The 18,745-nt window shown below is 39.4% G+C and overlaps 2 protein-coding genes across 3 annotated transcripts in view; one reads left to right on the top strand and one right to left on the bottom strand.

The window, feature by feature from the left end:
• PCSK7 (proprotein convertase subtilisin/kexin type 7) overlaps positions 1-5,065 on the bottom strand; it is a 1,762,277-nt gene extending 1,757,212 nt beyond the window's left edge. Inside the window, exon 1 of the mRNA XM_044080959.1 lies at positions 4,896-5,065. The gene's annotated coding sequence lies outside the window, so the exon portion shown is untranslated. The remainder of the gene's footprint in view (positions 1-4,895) is intronic.
• Positions 5,066-5,143: 78 nt separating this feature from the next.
• RNF214 (ring finger protein 214) overlaps positions 5,144-18,745 on the top strand; it is a 706,739-nt gene continuing 693,137 nt past the window's right edge. Inside the window, exon 1 of one of the 2 annotated variants that reach the window (XM_044080961.1) lies at positions 5,144-5,200. The gene's annotated coding sequence lies outside the window, so the exon portion shown is untranslated. Of the gene's footprint in view, positions 5,219-18,745 lie in introns of both variants that reach the window. The other variant, XM_044080960.1, reaches the window with a different exon arrangement.

Raw genomic sequence — 18,745 nt, 5'->3', positions numbered from 1 at the left:
GGTATCTGTCATTGCACAGATGTCGATGTTCTCCATTTTAAGGAGTGCCTCGAGTGAGTGCATTTTGAGGTTTAGACTTCTAGCTTTGAGTAGCATTACCCTCAGATTTTGCTTGGTTATACCTGTTACAGTGGTGAATTTGTCATTTGAACCCTGCCTAAAAAAGGCACTACAGGGGTGGAAAGAGCCTTAGCCAGTATCCGGAATCCCAAGGGCAACAGGTGCAGGCCATCTCTGGCAAAGCATTGTGGTCTGTCGATCATGTCATCCCAGGCAGACAGATACTGGATCCCCTTTGAATGACACCAGAAGCTTAACCAATTGTTGAAGTCAATCATTTTGTCCTTGTACTGTGGTATCATTCTGGGTGATGGCAGTATGCTACTCAGGGCTAGGGTCATACCTGCCTGGGCTACAAGATCGGAGAGCTCCTCCATGTCTCTTTTCATGTAGTCCAGGCAGGTACGTCTCAAGTCATTCACACCAACATGGACAATGACAGAGTCATATTTGTACTTGTTGTGGAGTGACCAGAGTGTGTGAGTTATGTGGCAGATCCTGACACCAGACAGGCCACTGACAGTAACTTTCTCCTTGTTTAGCCTGGTGAGTAGAACATCAGTGCGCTCTGACTATAGAGTCACGTATGACTAGAGTGTTGGGTATGTTGTTATGCCTTATGGGCTATGGTTGGGTGGCGCACTAAGTTTGTGAGCTATGTGTCATTTGGGTTGTGTTGGGGGGTGGAGGTTGCTTGCATTTCTTCTTTGGAGGTCACTGTTTGGACGGATTTTTATTGAGAGCCTCCATGAATGTAGGTGTGTGTTTTGTGTTTCTATGTTTGTGTTTTGGTGGTGTAGGTTATGAGGGACTATGTGATGAGTGTGGTGTGGTGCAAGCATTTACCCTCTCCTCTCAACTGTCTAGTCCAGTCTTGGGTGAAGAGAGCTTTACTTCCGGTTTGGCTATATCAGTGCATCTCTCACAGGTTGTTGTGTTGGCTGGCAGGAGAGGGTTGTCTGTGTACATGAGGCAATTGCTGCATTGCCCCAAGATGCCCAGATTAATTAGGTAGACAGGAGAAAACACCGGTAGCCAACCCATAGACATGCTTGGATAGGTGCTTATTTATTAAGTACTGAAAACTGTTTTCCTCTAGACAAGTGAGGAAAGTTGAATGCTGTAGTAATTTGTAGCTTATTTAGTGCTTACAATGAGTTCTGAACAAGTGCGGAGCTCAAAGAAACAGATTTGAGTACTAAAACTAAAAAACTGGCTAGTTCTAAGGGAAAATTTGAAGAGCAGACTTTATGGTGCCGGGAATATTTTATCCCTAGCTAAGTGGCGATGCATAAAGTGTATTTTATATATTTATATATATATATATATATATATATATATATATATATATATATATATATATATATATATATAGATATATATATAAAGCTAAAAACTGAGCCCCATTCCAGTAGTCTTCGATCAGACAAGTTCTAACTGCACACTGCTGCCACTAGGGTGCAGGGGAACCTTGTCCATAAAAAGATGGCCTGGATTTGTCCTCAAGTTATACAAACAAAGGGAAATTCAGCAGGTCTGAATCTAGTCTTGTGCTACAGCAAACAAGGTGTACCAATATCAAAAAGAAACAGTTCAATAAGCAAGCACGATAAGCCTTTAACCAGAAACTCCCAGCTCAGAAGGGCAGACTCTCCCCTCTCCTCCCATAAGAGTGCAGATCACACCTTCTTAAATGTAAAATAACTGGCCCTAAGCCTAAGTGCTTAAACCAGAACTAATACACTTTTAAAATAACAGACACTAAGCCTTCAGTCAGCAACTCCCAACTTAGAAGGATGTAAGCTACCTGTTCTGCCACAACAGTGAATACCACAAACCTTCTTAATATAAAGCAACTGGTCTGAAGCCCAAGTGTTTAAACCAAAGGCCTATAATAAGTTACAATTTAAATCAGGCTACTAACAAGAGGTAATAAATACAGCAGAATAAATACAATAAAGTACTTTTAAGAACAGGCAGCAAAAGCAAAATAAAGTAATAAAAGTAAGAAGAAACACAAATACAGTAAAAGCAGATGAATAAAGTGCAATTTTTTTTTAATAACAATAGAAAAGTGAGCAAACTGATTTAAACAAATTACCCAGTTAACCAGTAAAAAAGCTCAAACTTGAGCCCTGTTCCAGCAGTCTTCAATCAGACAAGTTCTCTAACTGCACACTCTTGCCACTAGGGTGCAGGTAAACCTCCAAAAAAAGATGGCCTGGATTAGTGCTCAAGTTATACAAACAAAGCTAGATTCAGCACGCCTGAATATAGACTATGCTACAGCAAACATGGCACACCAATTTCAGAAAGAAACAGTTCAAATAAGCAGGCACAATAAGCCTTTAACCAGAAATTCCCAGCTCAGAAGGGCAGATCTAGCCTCTCCTATAAATGTAACCTCAATCTTGGCAAACTGTTCTGAAAGATGCACCTTGGAACTTTTGGAAAACACCAAATCATACTGTGCTGTTTTGGACCTGGATCAAAATGGGATATATCAAAGCAAGATTGACTTTCACTAGTATATTTGAGTTGTTATGAACAAATTAGTAAAGCTCTTTGTTCTAGGACTTTCCTGTAATTTGATTGTAATTTGATTAGATCTTGCAAGAGTGTTTGACTCTCTTTCTCATACAGTAAAAAAGTCTTATTAAAACAATATTCTTTAATGATTAGATGGATAACATCATGGTTAACCAAATGTGTTAACATGTTAACATGCAAGGCAAATGTTGAGAACTCTTGCCCATTAATTTTGGGGTTCCACAGACATCTGTTCTTGGTCCCACATAGCTTAACAATGAATTTAGATACTGCGAAAAAGATAATGTACGTAATGTACGTTTACTGTGCAAGTACGCCAATGACTGCAAAACAGGACTTGTGGCAGAAGATGACAAGGCTACAGAAATTACATAATATCTCAGTTATGTGGAAAAATGTAAGGACTTAAATCCATGTAGAATTCACTACATATATATTCATGAAAAATATATATTGCTTATAAAATTTATCTTGATTCAAATTTACAGGATAGGTTAGACAAAAATCTATTCTTCTGCAATTACACACATGTATGGATACAAATATTGCATTAAATAACATGAGAAGTATATTAAGATATTAATTTTTAACTCAAAGATTAGTAATGTTATTTAATAAATGTGCATATTAGAGAATGTAGGAGTCTAGATGTATTCAAGAAACAGTTCTATGGGTAGGGGAAAAGTATATGATCCAGAAATAATGGAATCTGCATTCCTAGTTGGCCATTAGTCCCAAGTGCTATTAATAAAATTTATGAGCCCCATCTGCTGATCAACCTAGTAAAATTCAAACACACACAAACAGACACTAACATTAGACAGGCTGTTCAACAAATTAGACAGTGTGCGCCTTACAATATGTACCTTATCACTTCACTAAATGGTTATGGTTAAGTAACGACTGCATAGATTACCAGTGCCCTGGATGTGCAGTAGTAAAATCCACATGTAATCCCATTACTAAACTTAATTATACCCACTGTCTGCATACAATAATGTAAAACACTTGCTAAAAATAAAAATGGTATAGGATGACACAGTATAATGTTGCAATACATTAAAAGCAGGGATATCCACTTGGATAACTGCAACGAATACAGGGTGGGAGGACTGTTCAGTATGCCCTCTTTAATAATTATTGCAATATTGTGAAGTTAAGGGGTACCATTGCTGCCTTTATAAACCATCTGTTAATTGCTCAGTGTGCTCTTTTTGCATCAGCATATTTGTAGTAGGAACTGGGAGCTTCAGTCTGATCGAAGGGGTGTTGCGAGGAATACGCAATTAGTAAGCAATGGTGCAAATTAACTTTGAAAGATAAGTACTTTAACAATTCACACACATTAAGCATGTAACACACAAAATCATAAACAACGAAAACAAGACAGTGCAACTGAGTCAGCAGATAAATATCTACACTGAAAAATTGTTACTATGCTACTTGCAGACCACTTAAAAGTTTCTAATACACTCTTGCATGTAAGTGATACATTTTAAAATATATGCAATGCTACAGTTTTAGAACCAAAAACAGTTATTAGAAAATGGGCAAAAGCATGTGACTAGGTGTACACACTTGAAATTGCTGGCATACCCCTCAACCTCTTAGCACAAGAAATCTGGACAAAGTCTAAAACAATGGGGGACAAATTTGTACAGATTTTAAACACTGCTCTCAGTAAACTTAGAAAGTTGCTAGAACAACAAGATGCGCTAGCATGCATTTTCCTGAAGAATATGAAGTCCACAACGCAAAGGTATGTCATTACTTAATGACTTCAGTCCTCGGTGATTTGCCAGAAAAAAAAAACGCAAAGCTTTACAAGGAACAGAGCAACAGACCAAAAATATGAGGCAAAAACCTGGACAGTTGAGAGTTGCTGACCACGCTCATAAGTCTGATCAAAAGGCTTGTCACATTATGTACAAAAATAAGTAATATATAATGCAGCAAAATAACAATACTAAACTCGTCAGCATAAAACAAGCACACGTCATTACACAAAACATACCAACCCAACATAAAAGGTACTTCACAATAAATAACCACACCACACGGATATTAATGAAAGTACCACAAATACATACAGATTGTTTTGTCTGACAATTGTAATCACTACAACAAAACTGAGTCATCAGACTACAACAAAGCAGTTAACAGTACTTTGAGTTTACTGTAGAATATCGTCTACAGATGACAGCGTAGCAATCAGAAAGTATTCTGAACAGTGTTTGAAGCATATTAAACACCCTTATCCCCGGCACCAGTTCTCACTCACTCACCAGTGAGCTAATGTTCTAACAGGGAAAACAGAAACGATGCCTTTCGGGTTTCAGGGAATGGAATGCATTCCCCTGACCAAAGTCCAGGATCCTAAACACATCAGTTGTAGTCATTCGGTACAAACCCACAACCTATAAAACTGCACTACAGAAATAACTCAGCGACTTAACACAAGAGTACAGAAACGGCTTAAGACAAGTTCCCAGAAGAGGCGTAAACCCAGTAGCGTCTTTACATCACGTGATAAGCGTTACGTAATTGTACGTCACGCTTTTCTGAAGAGTACACAAGCTGTTAAAAGGAAGTGCGTTGCAGAAGATAGGTTTGGTTATTCTTTTTGTAATTTATTGTGGTTAGTTAAATTCAGTGAGAAGGGGAATGTGTGTTGTATTTCATGTGATAGCAGGTTGCATTTATCCTGAACTGTATTTGAAAATCATTTTGTAACTTTAGTACTGCCTCGATGATTGCTAAGTTGGTGCATAAAATAATTACCTGAGTTTTTGAGTTTCTAGACACACTTAGTATAGGAGTAACTGTGGTTTGCTTTCAATTCCTCTATTTTTTCCAATCATGCCATTAAGTTTATATTTTATCGTATACATTTGACCGCAGCACTAACCAAATCATACATCTCAAGTACCCTGCTTTTTCCAAATTGGTGCTCTGTCTCTCTTAAAACTGGATTATTTATTTAAGAAAAGGCGATGAAGTGTAGTTAGTAAATTCAGGTTAGGATTGCAGCCGTCTACTTCCGGAAAATGCGTATTAATTTTCTAAGTTAACAGTACATTTATTTATTATTATTAATTTAATTTATTTTGCTAACAGTGAAAGCTAATTATGCTAACATGAAGAGCTTGTATCCTGTGGATGCTTACGGTTTCATATATCCTTATGCCTACAAAAAATCGAGTACTGAACAACCTTTGTTAAGTTCAGGTAAGGAATAGTGGTGGCTGGTACCGTCAAAGTAAAGGGAGTCTGTAGGAAGAAAATGAATGGGTAGGGGCTGATTTGGGATGGTGTGGGGTTGCATTTGGACAGGTCAATCACCATCACCTGCGATCAAACAGATGGTGTCTGTCCTTTTCATCTACAGACTACTTCAGTACGCGCACATTGTAATCACTAGAATATTTGCATCTCAGACGTCTGACTACAATCAGCAAGGCCAGCCTTAGGTGAAATGTAGCACTATACAAAGATTCCATACCTCTTGTTGCACGCTAGTCTCCCTTATACTTTTATAGGGACCCTCCCTTGTTTTCCCTAGTCCCACATAATACAGATAAATTACTTCTTTCTTTTTTTTCCCCACACTCTGCCATGCTTTTTAGCTTATTATCTGCCCTTTTAATATCTAATTGGCCAGGATTTTGTAGTAATAAATATGGAGAAAGTAACTGAATCAAACTGAGAGCTTGGGGCTGCTAGGTCCTCAGAATTCACAGATTTCTAGATTCTTTGAGGCACCATCTTATAGTTTTTTTTTTTTAATAATCTTTTGATTCAGTGGTGGCCTGAATTAAAATTGTTAGTAAGGAAAATATGTTTTGTTGTTTCTTTCAAAGAAAATAAGTTGTGTAAAGTATTGTGTTTTAGACAAGTTAGCCTACATAGTTGATTAGATGATTAACACTTAATGGTAAACATTTATGTGTCTATAAAAAACCACAAAACACACAGATCCCCATTACTATGTCCTCATAAATGCATTTATAAGTTTTGTAGCACACCCGTTTTACAAAGTTCTCTCATTCAGGCTTTTTACTACTGAATTTCCTGGCTGCAAACAATCCATTCAGTCACACAGAAGCGGGAAACAAGATAACCATTGGAATATTAAAACCACCTATATTCTAATAAATATCCTAAGAGATATTCAAGTTTTAACCAATCCCAATTATAGGTTCATAGGTTCATACTAGGCTATCTGCCCTAGGGCATTTATAAGCCTAGCCAGAATGTGTTTGGCTTTCGCCACCCATTTTAAATTTATTTTGCTATGCCCTTTTTCGAGGTTAGTATACTGTGCCTCTGTCTAACAGTGACACAGAAGTGATACCCGGGTAAACCTACGATCTCCCATCCACTCATCAAGATTCCTCTTGAAGAGAGTCAGTGAGGGACTCTGCCTAACCTGGACTGGGATTTTATTCCAGAGTGAAGGGAGCCTCTGGGTTATGAATCTGTCCCTCCAGCATGTCCTATTTATTTCAGTGCTGAGGTTCAAGTCTCTCGAGCGTAGCTCGATGGGATTTGGATTTTCTGAGGTGCAGCATGTCCATTAATTCCGGGTTGGACATGGCTTTATACGTCAGGCACAGATCGCCTCTGAACAGGCGGTATGCCACTGAGTAGAGCTGGAGTTTCTTTAACCGGGCAGCATATGGCATCTGTTTGAGCCCTTTGATCCTCTTGGTGAGGTACTTTTGGGGTCTTTCCAGTTGCTGCAGGTGTCTGGTAAGGTGCATCCCAAAAGGGCATTGTAGTCAATTATGGGCCTGATGAGGGATGAGTAAACAGGCACGATGACCTCCCTGATCTAGATGTGAATCCCTTCATGATTAGGTGGGCTATATAAAATGTTTTTCTAACCACTTTGGCCACGTGGTTGTCAAATGAGAGATTGCTATCAACTTGGGTCCCCAGGTCCCTAATTACTTCTTCTGTACTTAATGGATTACCACCTATGTGGTAATTTGTGGGCACTTTGTTTTTGCCAAAGGGGATGACTATACACTTTTTGGCATTTATCTTGAGGCCATGGCTCTGGCACCAGTTGTCTGTTTCTATGAGGCCCTTTGGAGGATGCTTGTGTCGGCTGGAGAGTCGATTATGGCACCCAGTTTGCAGTCATCTGCGAACTTGGTCAGCCACAGTCCTTCCGTGTTGGCCTGTACCTCCGATAAATATATACCGAACAAGAGAGGTCCCAGGACTGAGCCTTGTGGGACACCACTTGTAACTGGTTTGGAGTCTGACATGGCTCCAGCAATTCTAACCATGTGGGTTCTGTCCTTGAGCCAGTTTGCAATCCATCTAGTGACATAGGGGTTTATATTTAAGCTGGTGAGCTTATCTATAATGCCCAAGTGGGGTATTGTATCGAAGGCTTTTGCAAGGTCCAGTTTATGTTTCCATTTCTATAGAATTAAATAGAATGTTGATTGTTTTTTGAAATATGTATAAACACAAGATTTATCTCTGATTTCTTTACATAAGCACATTGCTTATCTGCCGATTTATATAATTTTCACCCATTAAATATTTGTTGTTTTGTTACTAAGAAGTGAAGCTATTTTAATGACGAGAAGAAGATTTGTTGTTTTGGAATGAAGAATCTGAAGCTGTTTTTATTCACAAAAGTGAAGAAATTTTGATTGCTACAAGATCGGTGTTTAATTTACAAAATATTTCTTACTACTACTGATTGGTGTTTTAGCTTAGCTTGAACAGCTCAAAAGGCTATTCTTTCATATTTTTCTAACAGTTCCCTTACTTGGAAAACAGTGAAACCGAGCAGGTAGTAATAATAGTAACTTGAGTGTTACTATGTATAAAGGAAATTGTGCATAATAAATGAAAGATTTTTTTAGTGGTGCAGGTGAGTTCTGGTCCTAAATTTGTTAATAGTGTGAGTGCTGGTCCTAAATTTGTTAATAGGAAAGCAAGGAATCTGAAGAACATCTTTGAAAAGGATGACTTGATATGTAGTACTAGTGCAAGAAGAGACTCATTCAAATGCTTGACATGCAATATGTGCAGGTTTACTAATGAAGGGGGTGGTATGTTTTGTTGCAACACTACCAGAATAAATTCTTTTCAAGATAGTTTTTCTTGTTTTTTAGATTATATAGTTTATTTAATGTTGTGCACATCCTGTGATGCCTTTTACATAGGCAAAAACAATCATAAAATGGAGCCTATAACAAGAAAAATAACCAGAGTTCCTGTGTAGGTTTTAGAGATATTTTAGAAAATTTATGAAAATTTGTGTAAAGCAGAGAAACACAGAAATCAAGAAAGAGCACAAATGGAAATATTTATGGAAATCTTAATTATACCAAGTTTAGAGGTAGACAAGGCTTAACAACTAATAGTCAAGATAAGAGAGGATGAAATAAATATCATCTTGATAAAGCCTGGTATGAAAATTTGTGTAAAGCAGAGAAACACAGAAATCAAGAAAGAGCACAAATGGAAATATTTATGGAAACCTTAATTATACCAAGTTTAGAGGTAGACGAGGCTTAACAACTAATAGTCAAGATAAGAGGGGATGAAATAAATATCATCTTGATAAAGCTGGGTATGAACCAGGCGAAAGCGCTTGATTCATTGTGGTTTTTTATTTATTTTATTAAAGTTATTCAACTCATTCAACTTATTTCTTGTTTCAACATATTTTTTGATTCCTGGTTAGAGTTTCTTCATCTGTGGAGTTATTCTTGGATTTTGGTTTTCGTGTTCGTGTTTAAGTTAGCTGGGGATGAAATAAAAATGATGATGTATAATCAATCTTCATGAAAGTCTTCAGGAGTAGATGGTATTCCTGTGGAAGTTTGGAAGTCAGGAGGGGAAAAAAGTGATAAAGATATGGAAGATTTTGTTCAACAGTATCTTAAAAGGAGGAGAAGTACCAGCACCTTGGAAGAAAGCTCTGGTGGCTGTATTACCTTAGGATGGAAAAGACCCATCAGACCCAGCTTCATACAGACACATTTCTGTTTTAAACCATGATTATAAAGTGTCCATATCTGTACTAGTTAAAGGAATGGCAAAGGTGTTGCCAAAATTGATAGATATGGATCACTGTTGTTGTGTGTATGTAGGGGGGGGGCACATTTGACAACATTAATAGAATGTTGATAATCCTGAGGGAGGCAGAATGTAAGAATGTACCACTTGTTGTTGGTCTTGATGCAGAGAAAGCATTTGACAAAGTAAGTTGGGATTTTGTGAGTAGGGCAATATAAGCAATTTGCATTCCCTGATACAATAATAAGATTAATTAGGAGTATATATATGAAAGATCGAGGGGGGGGATTAACGTGCGATGATTACTATCTGATAAGTTGTGTTTGAACAGGGAACCAGTCATGGGTGTCCTTGTTACCCTTTGTTATTTGCTTTATATGTAGAGACATTGGCAAAGAAATAGGGGACTCATAAATGTGATGATATAATTAATATGATAATCTAGAAAAACTGTCTTTTTTGTAGATGTTATTATTTTGTACCTGATAAATCCAGAAAGTGACTTCTCAGTGTTGTGGAACATTTTGAGACGGGTTCAAGTCTTTTCAGGATATAAAATTAATGAAGATAAAACAAAGGCTGTAGTCATAAATTATGTTCCCACACACAAATTGGGGTACAATATGATAAAGTCTTTAGGTGTATGGATTAAAAAAAGCTTTTTTATGACAATTAAGGATATGTGGGAAGAGTTTAAATAAAAGATAATATATAAACTGTTTATGGATAGTAAGATGTCGGCAGTGAAAATGATTTTAGACTCTTTAATTTCATGTACAGGTCAGGCATATTGTTTTCAACAGAGGGGAAGTTGTGGAAAATAATAAACAGTTGAAGTAATTTGTCTGTGAGAGAAACAGGGCAAAACTTAAGTGGGATAATTTGACCCTACCAATATAACAAGGTGGATTAGGATTAGCATTAGCTGATTTGAAGGGATATTTTAGAACTATGCATTTAAGGCTTGTATATATAACACAAGCAGAAGGTTATAATTCAAAATGGAAAGGGATGATGATGAAGCAGAGTGGAAGTTCAAGAAACATAGTAGGATTTTGGATGCATATCCTTAAGGAGAATAATGACCATACAGAATTTTATATTCATAAAGCAGCAGAAAATATTCTAAGAACAAAGCCAACACAATATTGAAGAAAGGAGATTTTGCCAATAGGTATGGCTGCAAGTAGGGGTACTGAAAATAGGCAAGAGGGGGCTGGAATGCACTGGAGAAACCTGGCAAAGAATCAAGGAATTGGGAGCAAATAACTAGAGAGGGTAAGGTAATAGAATGGGATGAAGCTAAGATGATGTTTGGATTACAAGCTAGAGACCGCCTTCCATACAAGGCATTGATATCAAAATATAGTGAAAAATATGCTCTGGTGGTATATAAAAATGGTAACTAGTGAGGTATATAAGAATCAACAGAGGAGGTTAGAAAAAAATGGGAAGAGAGACTGGAAAAGCAGTTTATAGGAGGACAGTGGGAAGACATATGTATGGCTCTCGTATGTAACAAACTCCAGAAGGTTCAAGGTATTTGCTTGGTAGTGTGGGTAGATCACAAATGTTGGAGGTTTGATGGGGAAGAAAGCGGTAACTGTGAACATGTATTTTGGGAGTATAATGAATTGACAGATTTTAAAAATTCTCTACTGTGTACTGTCAGAAATATTGGATGAGCAAATAGCTGTGATTAAGGATATGATTTTTATGAGCTGGGACACATGATCTGAATTGCCTAGATATAGTAAGACCTTACTAAGTTTAAATCTGGTGGCTGCCAAAAACTGTTACTAGAAGATGGAAATCAAAGTGTAAACCAACTATATTTGAAGCATTGAATTTTATGAAAGAGATAAAAGAACTGCAAGAGGGCTATCTAGAAAAGGGAAGGAGCAAATTACATAGAAATAAATGGAAGTTGTGGGAACAGTGCAAGCATGATAATGTTCAAGAGGAGAAAGAATGAAGCTTAAGGTAATGCAGGAATTCAGCAATTTGTGTAATGTTAGACTGATGATGATTTCAAAGAAAATAATATGTGATGTATATTATGTAAAAGTGTTACTATGTTTTTATTTTCTGTTAATGCCTGTCCACAGCATGCCTAGCCACCCAGTATGCACCTTGGCTGTAGAAGATTGTCACTGTTAAAGTAACACCCTGACTCCATCTGTAAATATGGGAAAAAGAGGTTGTGGATGGATGGATTGATATGTTTGTCTATGCTTTAAGTGATTATTTAATCATGTTTTTTAAAAATACCATTTTGCATTCTTGAGATGATTTCTACTGAAGCAGTAGATATTGCTCTCTTAAATTGTTTTATTCAGATCTTGCAGAACAATATGATTGTGAATCTGTATCTCTTTTACAACATTGACTACACTGTTCAATTCTATTGGTTTTGAATTTTTTTAATTACAGCTGTTTCTTGTAGTCTTCATTTCATACTCAGATTTACTTCTGAGTGCTTTTGCTACTTTTCTAGGAGCATATATCACTGGCAAGTTGTTCAATTGAATCTTACATATATCCTCCCACTGTTTCTTTGTGAATTGCTTGTCCAATCTCTCCCTTCCCAATCCTTTCTAACTTCTTCTGATTGATTCCTGTAGTTATTATGCAGCATTTTATACGCCCTGCTAATTATCCGTTTTTATCTGCAGCTTTTGTTTTAGACTCTACTAAAAACGCTACCAGTGCTGGTCATTCACGTGGGATCCCCCTTTCTCTATTTCTTTCTCTTTGCCTATACTCTAATATCAGTCTATGATAAGGGAATGCAATCTCTAGCTTGAAGTCAAAATTAATTCTTGGTCTCTTCCTGTTCAATTACCTTTCCCTCTCAAATAATTTGCTCACAATACCTTGGTTCTTTTGACAGTTTTCTCCAGTAAATTCCTGACCTCTTTCGCCTATTTTCTGTACCACCTAATTGCAGTCATCCCTATTGGCAGAATCTATAAGGATATGCATCCAGAATCACAGTCTCTCCTTGTTTTTGAGCTTCCCCATTTCATCATCATCCTTTCCAGTTTGAATAATAGCTTTTTGCCTGATCTGTGTATGTGTGTGTGTGTGTATATATATATATATATATATATCTATATATACACAATGTGTGTGTGTCTATGAGTTGAATGATTTTATCTGTGAGGGGAAAAGGGCAAGGGTCGAGGATAAGTTGATCCTTTCAATAGAACAAAGTATATGTGATGTTTTGATATGAATGGGTATTTCAGAGCTACACAGTTAATGGTCTCATATGTACGTATCTATATATATATATATATATATATATATATATATATATATATATATAAACACACATACATACACACAGATGTATAGATTGGTTTATGTATATATATATATATATATATATATATATATATATATATATATATATATATATATATATATATAGATATACACACACAAGTCCCCTTCAGTCGACCATTTACAAGTTCATACTAGGCTATCTGCCCTAGGGCATTTATAAGCCTAGCCAGAGTGTGTTTGGCTTTCGCCACCCATTTTAAATGAATTTTGCTGTGTCCTTTTTTGAGGTTAGTATACTGTGCCTCTGTCTAACAGTGACACAGAAGTGATACCCGGGGTAAACCTACTATCTCCCATCCACTCATCAAGATTCCTCTTGAAGAGAGTCAATGAGGGACTCTGCCTAACCTGGACTGGGATTTTATTCCAGAGTGAAGGGAGCCTCTGGGTTATGAATCTGTCCCTCCAGCATGTCCTATTTATTTCAGTGCTGAGGTTCAAGTCTCTCGAGCGCGTAGCTCGATGGGATTTGGATTTTCTGAGGTGCAGCATGTCCATTAATTCCGGGTTGGACATGGCTTTATACGTCAGGCACAGATCGCCTCTGAGCAGGCAGTATGCCACTGAGTAGAGCTGGAGTTTCTTTAATCGGGCAGCATCTGTTTGAGCCCTTTGATCCTCTTGGTAAGGTACTTTTGGGGTCTTTCCAGTTGCTGCAGGTGTCTGGTAAGGTACATCCCAAAAGGGCATTGTACTCAATTATGGGCCTGATGAGGGATGAGTAAAGAGGCACGATGACCTCCCCTGATCTAGATGTGAATCCCTTAATGATTAGGTGGGCTATATAAAATGTTTTTCTAACCACTTTGGCCACGTGGTTGTCAAATGAGAGATTGCTATCAACTTGGGTCCCCAGGTCCCTAATTACTTCTTCCGTACTTAATGGATTACCACCTATGTGGTAATTTGTGGGCACTTTGTTTTTGACAAAGGGGATGACTATACACTTTTTGGCGTTTAGCTTGAGGCCATGGCTCTGGCACCAGTTGTCTGTTTCTATGAGGCCCTTTTGGAGGATGCTTGTGTCGGTTGGAGAGTCTATTATGGCGCCCAGTTTGCAGTCATCTGCAAACTTGGCCAGCCACAGTCCTTCCGTGTTAGCCTGTACTGCCGAGAAATATATACCGAACAAGAGAGGTCCCAGGACTGAGCCTTGTGGGACGCCACTTGTAACTGGTTTGGAGTCTGACATGGCTCCAGCAATTCTAACCATGTGGGTTCTGTCCTTGAGCCAGTTTGCAATCCATCTAGTGACATAGGGGTTTATATTTAAGCTGGTGAGCTTATCTATAATGCCAGAGTGGGGTATTGTATCGAAGGATTTTGCAAGGTCCAGGTAGGCTGTGTGGACCACCTTCCCCTCGTCAATGGCCTTGGTGACTGTTTCAAAGAAATCGACCAGGTTTAAGAGGCAGGATCTGCCCTTAACAAAGCCGAACTGGGTAGGATCCAGTGTCTGTAGGTCCCCAATATCTTTATTTATGAGGTCCATGATGATCCTTTCCATAGCTTTGCAGACCAAACTAGTCAAGCTTATGGGGCGATAGTTTCCAGGATCCGTTGAGGCACCACCTTTGTGGAGAGGGACCACTGTTGCTGTACGCCACTCTTGGGTACATATCCTGTAGTAAGGCTGAGACTGAACAGTAGTTTTATATTTGGGTTTAGTTCTTCTTGGAGCTCATGTAGGACACAGCCCGGGACACCATCTGGTCCCATTGATGCTGTGTTTTTTGCTTTGGAGAGGGCGGCTTTTACCTGAGCATCTGAGATGCCAGGGGGGCAGCACTCTGCTGGGATAGATATTTGCCCTTTTGGTGGGGAAGGAGGGGGAGTTTGTGCTGAACCTGTCGGCTAGGATGTTGGCAATGTCTGTGGGTTTGGTGTATTTTTTGTCATTTTGGACTAATTCTGAGCATATCTGGGAATTCCCACCCAGGTTCCTAACATAACTAAAGAAAGCCTTGTGGTTATCCTTAGTGTCCTGTGCAATTTTTCTCTCGAAGCTGGCCTTAGACGATTTTATGAGTGCCCGTAGTTTTTTGCTAATATTGATCAGAGATGCCTTCGCTTTTTGGGATTTTGCTCTATCATGTAGTAGCTTCCTCCTTCTATTGTATAGTTTGTTTATGGCTGGGGTCCACCAGACAGGGCGCCTAACTTTGGAGGATTGGGTCTTGGTTTTATTTGGGATTGCATGATCCATGCATTCCTGAAGGTGTTCATAGAATGCATTTATAAAGGATTCTGTGGTCTAGGCTGTATTTTCCACAGGCCCGGGGGCTTTGAAGGATTCCACCTCGGTTTTGAGGAGTGTGAAATTTGCTTTAGAGAAGTTTTTCACTGTGGTTTTCTGGGCAGGGGCTGGGGTCGGGATGTGAATATCTAGTGAGATTAGTTTATGGTCTGATCTTACCAGTGAGGGATACACTTCTGTTCTGGAGCATAGAGTCCCCATGTTGGTGATGATCAGGTCCAGTAGGTTTTCCCCACTTGTGGGAGTGGCAACAAGTTGTTCCATAGCATTTGAGTTTATAAATTCTAGGAACCTTCGGGCTAGGGTGTTGGAGCTAGAGTAATGCTCCCAGTCTATGTTGGGGTAGTTGAAGTCACCCAATATAATGGTGTTTGGAGAGACCTTCATATTTTCCAGTGTTTTCAGGAAGGCCGAGTGGGGTTCCTGGGTTTGGGAGGGTGGTCTGTAGCAGGCTATAAACTGGAAAGCAGTTTTACCCACTGTTAGTTGCACATGGATAGTCTCTGATGCTTTGTGCTGTGCCACCAACCTGGAGGTGTGGGTATCTTTGACGAATATTGATACTCCCCCTACTTTTGTGGCTCGGTCCAAGTTTTGGGGCTGAAAAACATGGTATGAGGTATAACCTGGTAGTGCTGGGGTGCTCTCGGGAGCCTTGAACCAGGTTTCTGTTACTGCACAGATGTCGATGTTTTCCATGCTATGGAGAGTTTTGAGTGCATGCATCTTGAGGTTTAGACTTCTGGCGTTGAGTAGCATTACTCTTAGTTTCGTATCCCTTGTGATACCTATTGAGGTGGGTTTGTCTTTTGAGCCTTGCCTAAAAAAGGCACTATGGGGCTGTCAAGAGCCTTTGCCAGTATCTGAAAGCCCAGGGGTGACATGTGCAAGCCGTCCCTAGTGAAGCATCATGGCTTGTCGAGCATGTCATCTCAGGCAGACAGACATTGGATCCCCTTTGAATGACATCAATACTTAAGCCAGTTGTTGAAATTGATCATCTTGTCTTCATATTGTGGCATCATTCTTGGTGAGGGTAAGATGCTACTCAAGGTCAGGGTCATACTGGCCTGGGCTACATGCTCAGAGAGCTCCTCTATGTCTCTTTTCATGTAGTCCAGGGAGGTATGTCTCAGGTCATTCACACCAGCATGGACAATGACTGAATCATATTTGTACTTGCCTTGGAGTGACCTGAGTGCTTGTGTTATGTGGTGGATCCTAGCGCCTGACAGACAGCTCACCGTGACCTTCTCCTTGTTCAGCCTGGTGAGCGGCAGCTCACCGTGACCTTCTCCTTGTTCAGCCTGGTGAGCGGTACGTCAGTGTGCCTGACGATAGAGTCACCTACTACAAGTGTATCAGGTGTGTTGATTAGCCTTAAGGGCTGTGACTGTTTGGCACACTGGCTTTGTGAGCTATGTGTTGCACGTGTTTTGTTTTGGAGTAGTGGTTGCTTGGGTGTCTGCTTTGGAGGTCTCTGTTGCTTAGGCATATTTTTATTTAGAGCCTCCAAGTATGTTTTTGTGTGTTTTATGTGTTTGGTTTGGTGGTAGGTCTATGTGAGACTGGAATTGTAGTGAGTGTGGTTTCCTTCTCCTCCTGATTGGTTACGCCAGTACTGAGTTGAGAGAGCTTAGCTTCCAGTTTGGCTATATGGTTGCATCTCTCACATGTGTTGGAATTTGTTGGGAGGAGGAGAGGGTTGTCTGTGTACATGAGGCAGTTGTAACATTGCCTCAAGATTCCCAGATTCACCAGTTGAACCGGAGAGGAGATTGACAACTGACCTTTGGACATGCTAGAATAGTATTGGGAATTCCTTTATAATTGAAAAAAAGGGCCAGTGGGGAACTAAGTACTCAAGGGGAGTTTGTGAGGATGTAGTGCTTTTAATTTTTTAGTGCTGACTTATATAATTGCTTTAGTGAGCAAGTGCCAGGCTTTATAGTGGGAATAGGGTGTTTATTATGAGAACTAGATCAGTTCTAAGGGAAAAAGTGAAGAGCAGACTTTATGGAGCTGAGAATGGTTTAAACCCAATTAAGCGGTGCTGCCCAATGCCGAGCTATGCACAAAATGGCGCAAAGCCGCGCTAAAGCGGGTTTTATATAGGGGACTTGAAAGAGCTAGAAATTGGCCCAAAACGGCCAATAGACTACCAGATTCTTGTGCTGGGAACACTCCTCCAGGGATAAATAGGCTGCTCCAAGCTCCCCACTGCCACTGGTGAACAAAGAAGCCTCCTTTATCCTAGAAAGAAAATGGGCAACACAGGAACTTTCCAAAAGTCCAGAATACAGCAAAGCCTGTATTTGGACTACTTTAGGTCAGGAAAGACGGGAAACAAGGATAATTTTTTTTTTTTGCAACAAACAGCAGGAAAATGCAATAAATATGTAACACAGGCTAGCGCACAGTGTGTAGCCTCAACAGGTAAAAGCAACAAATAGGACAAAGTATAAAAGTGCAGGTGCAAAAACAACAGTTTAAAACAGTTCAAGAAGCAGAAATACTTGCAGTTTAGCTAGATCATACAGTCGCCCAGGTAGTAGCAGGAAAACAAACACTTTTATGAGGTTAGCAGTCGCTCTTTTAGCCTCTCTGCTGCTAGCACCACTCTGCAGGACCACAAGGAGCTTGGCTGAGTAGTAACAAGCGCAAAAACCGCGCCAAAGTGGGTTTTATACAGGGGGACTTGAAAGAGCTTAAAATTGTCCCAAAACGACCAGTAGACTACCACATTCTTGTGCTGGGAACACTCCTCCAGGGATAGATAGGCTGCTCCAAGCTCCCCACTGTCACTGGTGAACAAAGAAGCCTCCCTTTATCCAAGAAAGGAAATGGGCAACACAGGAACTTTCCAAAAGTCCAGAATACAGCAAAGCCTGTATTTGGACTACTCTAGGTCAGGAAAGATGGGAAACAAGGATATTTTTTTTTCTTTTTTGCAACAAACAGCAGAAAAATGCAATAAATATGTAACACATGCTAGCGCACTTGTGTAGCCTCAACAGGTAAATGCAACAACAGGACAAACTTTAAATTACAAGCGCAAAAGCGCGCTAAAGCTGGCTTTAAAGCAGGGGGTTAGAAAGAGATAGGAAATGGCCCAAAACAGCCAATAAGCTACAGGTCACTGGGCTGGAACCACTCCTCAAGGGACAGATAGGCTACTCAGAGCTCCCCACTCTCACTGGTGAACAAAGAAGCTTCCTCCTATCCAACTAAGAATATGGGCAACACAGGAACTATGACACAGCCCAGAGATCAGCAATACCTAAAGACTGGACTATTCTAGTTCAGTAAAGGCGGGAAACAAGGATTTTTTTTTTTTACAAAGTAGCAGAAATTAGGTACAGAAACACAGTAAATGCTTTAATTCGGCTAGCGCACTTGAGTGTGTAGCCTACCAGTTAATCTAAGCAAAAACAAACTTTAAAAGTGCAAAAAACTCAGAAATACAGGCAGGAATGC

Source organism: Protopterus annectens, chromosome 8.part0 (assembly GCF_019279795.1).
Source record: "Protopterus annectens isolate FY-2018-M chromosome 8.part0, PAN1.0, whole genome shotgun sequence".
Lineage (NCBI taxonomy): Eukaryota > Metazoa > Chordata > Ceratodontiformes > Protopteridae > Protopterus > Protopterus annectens.
This window is presented reverse-complemented; position numbering and strand designations above follow the sequence as displayed.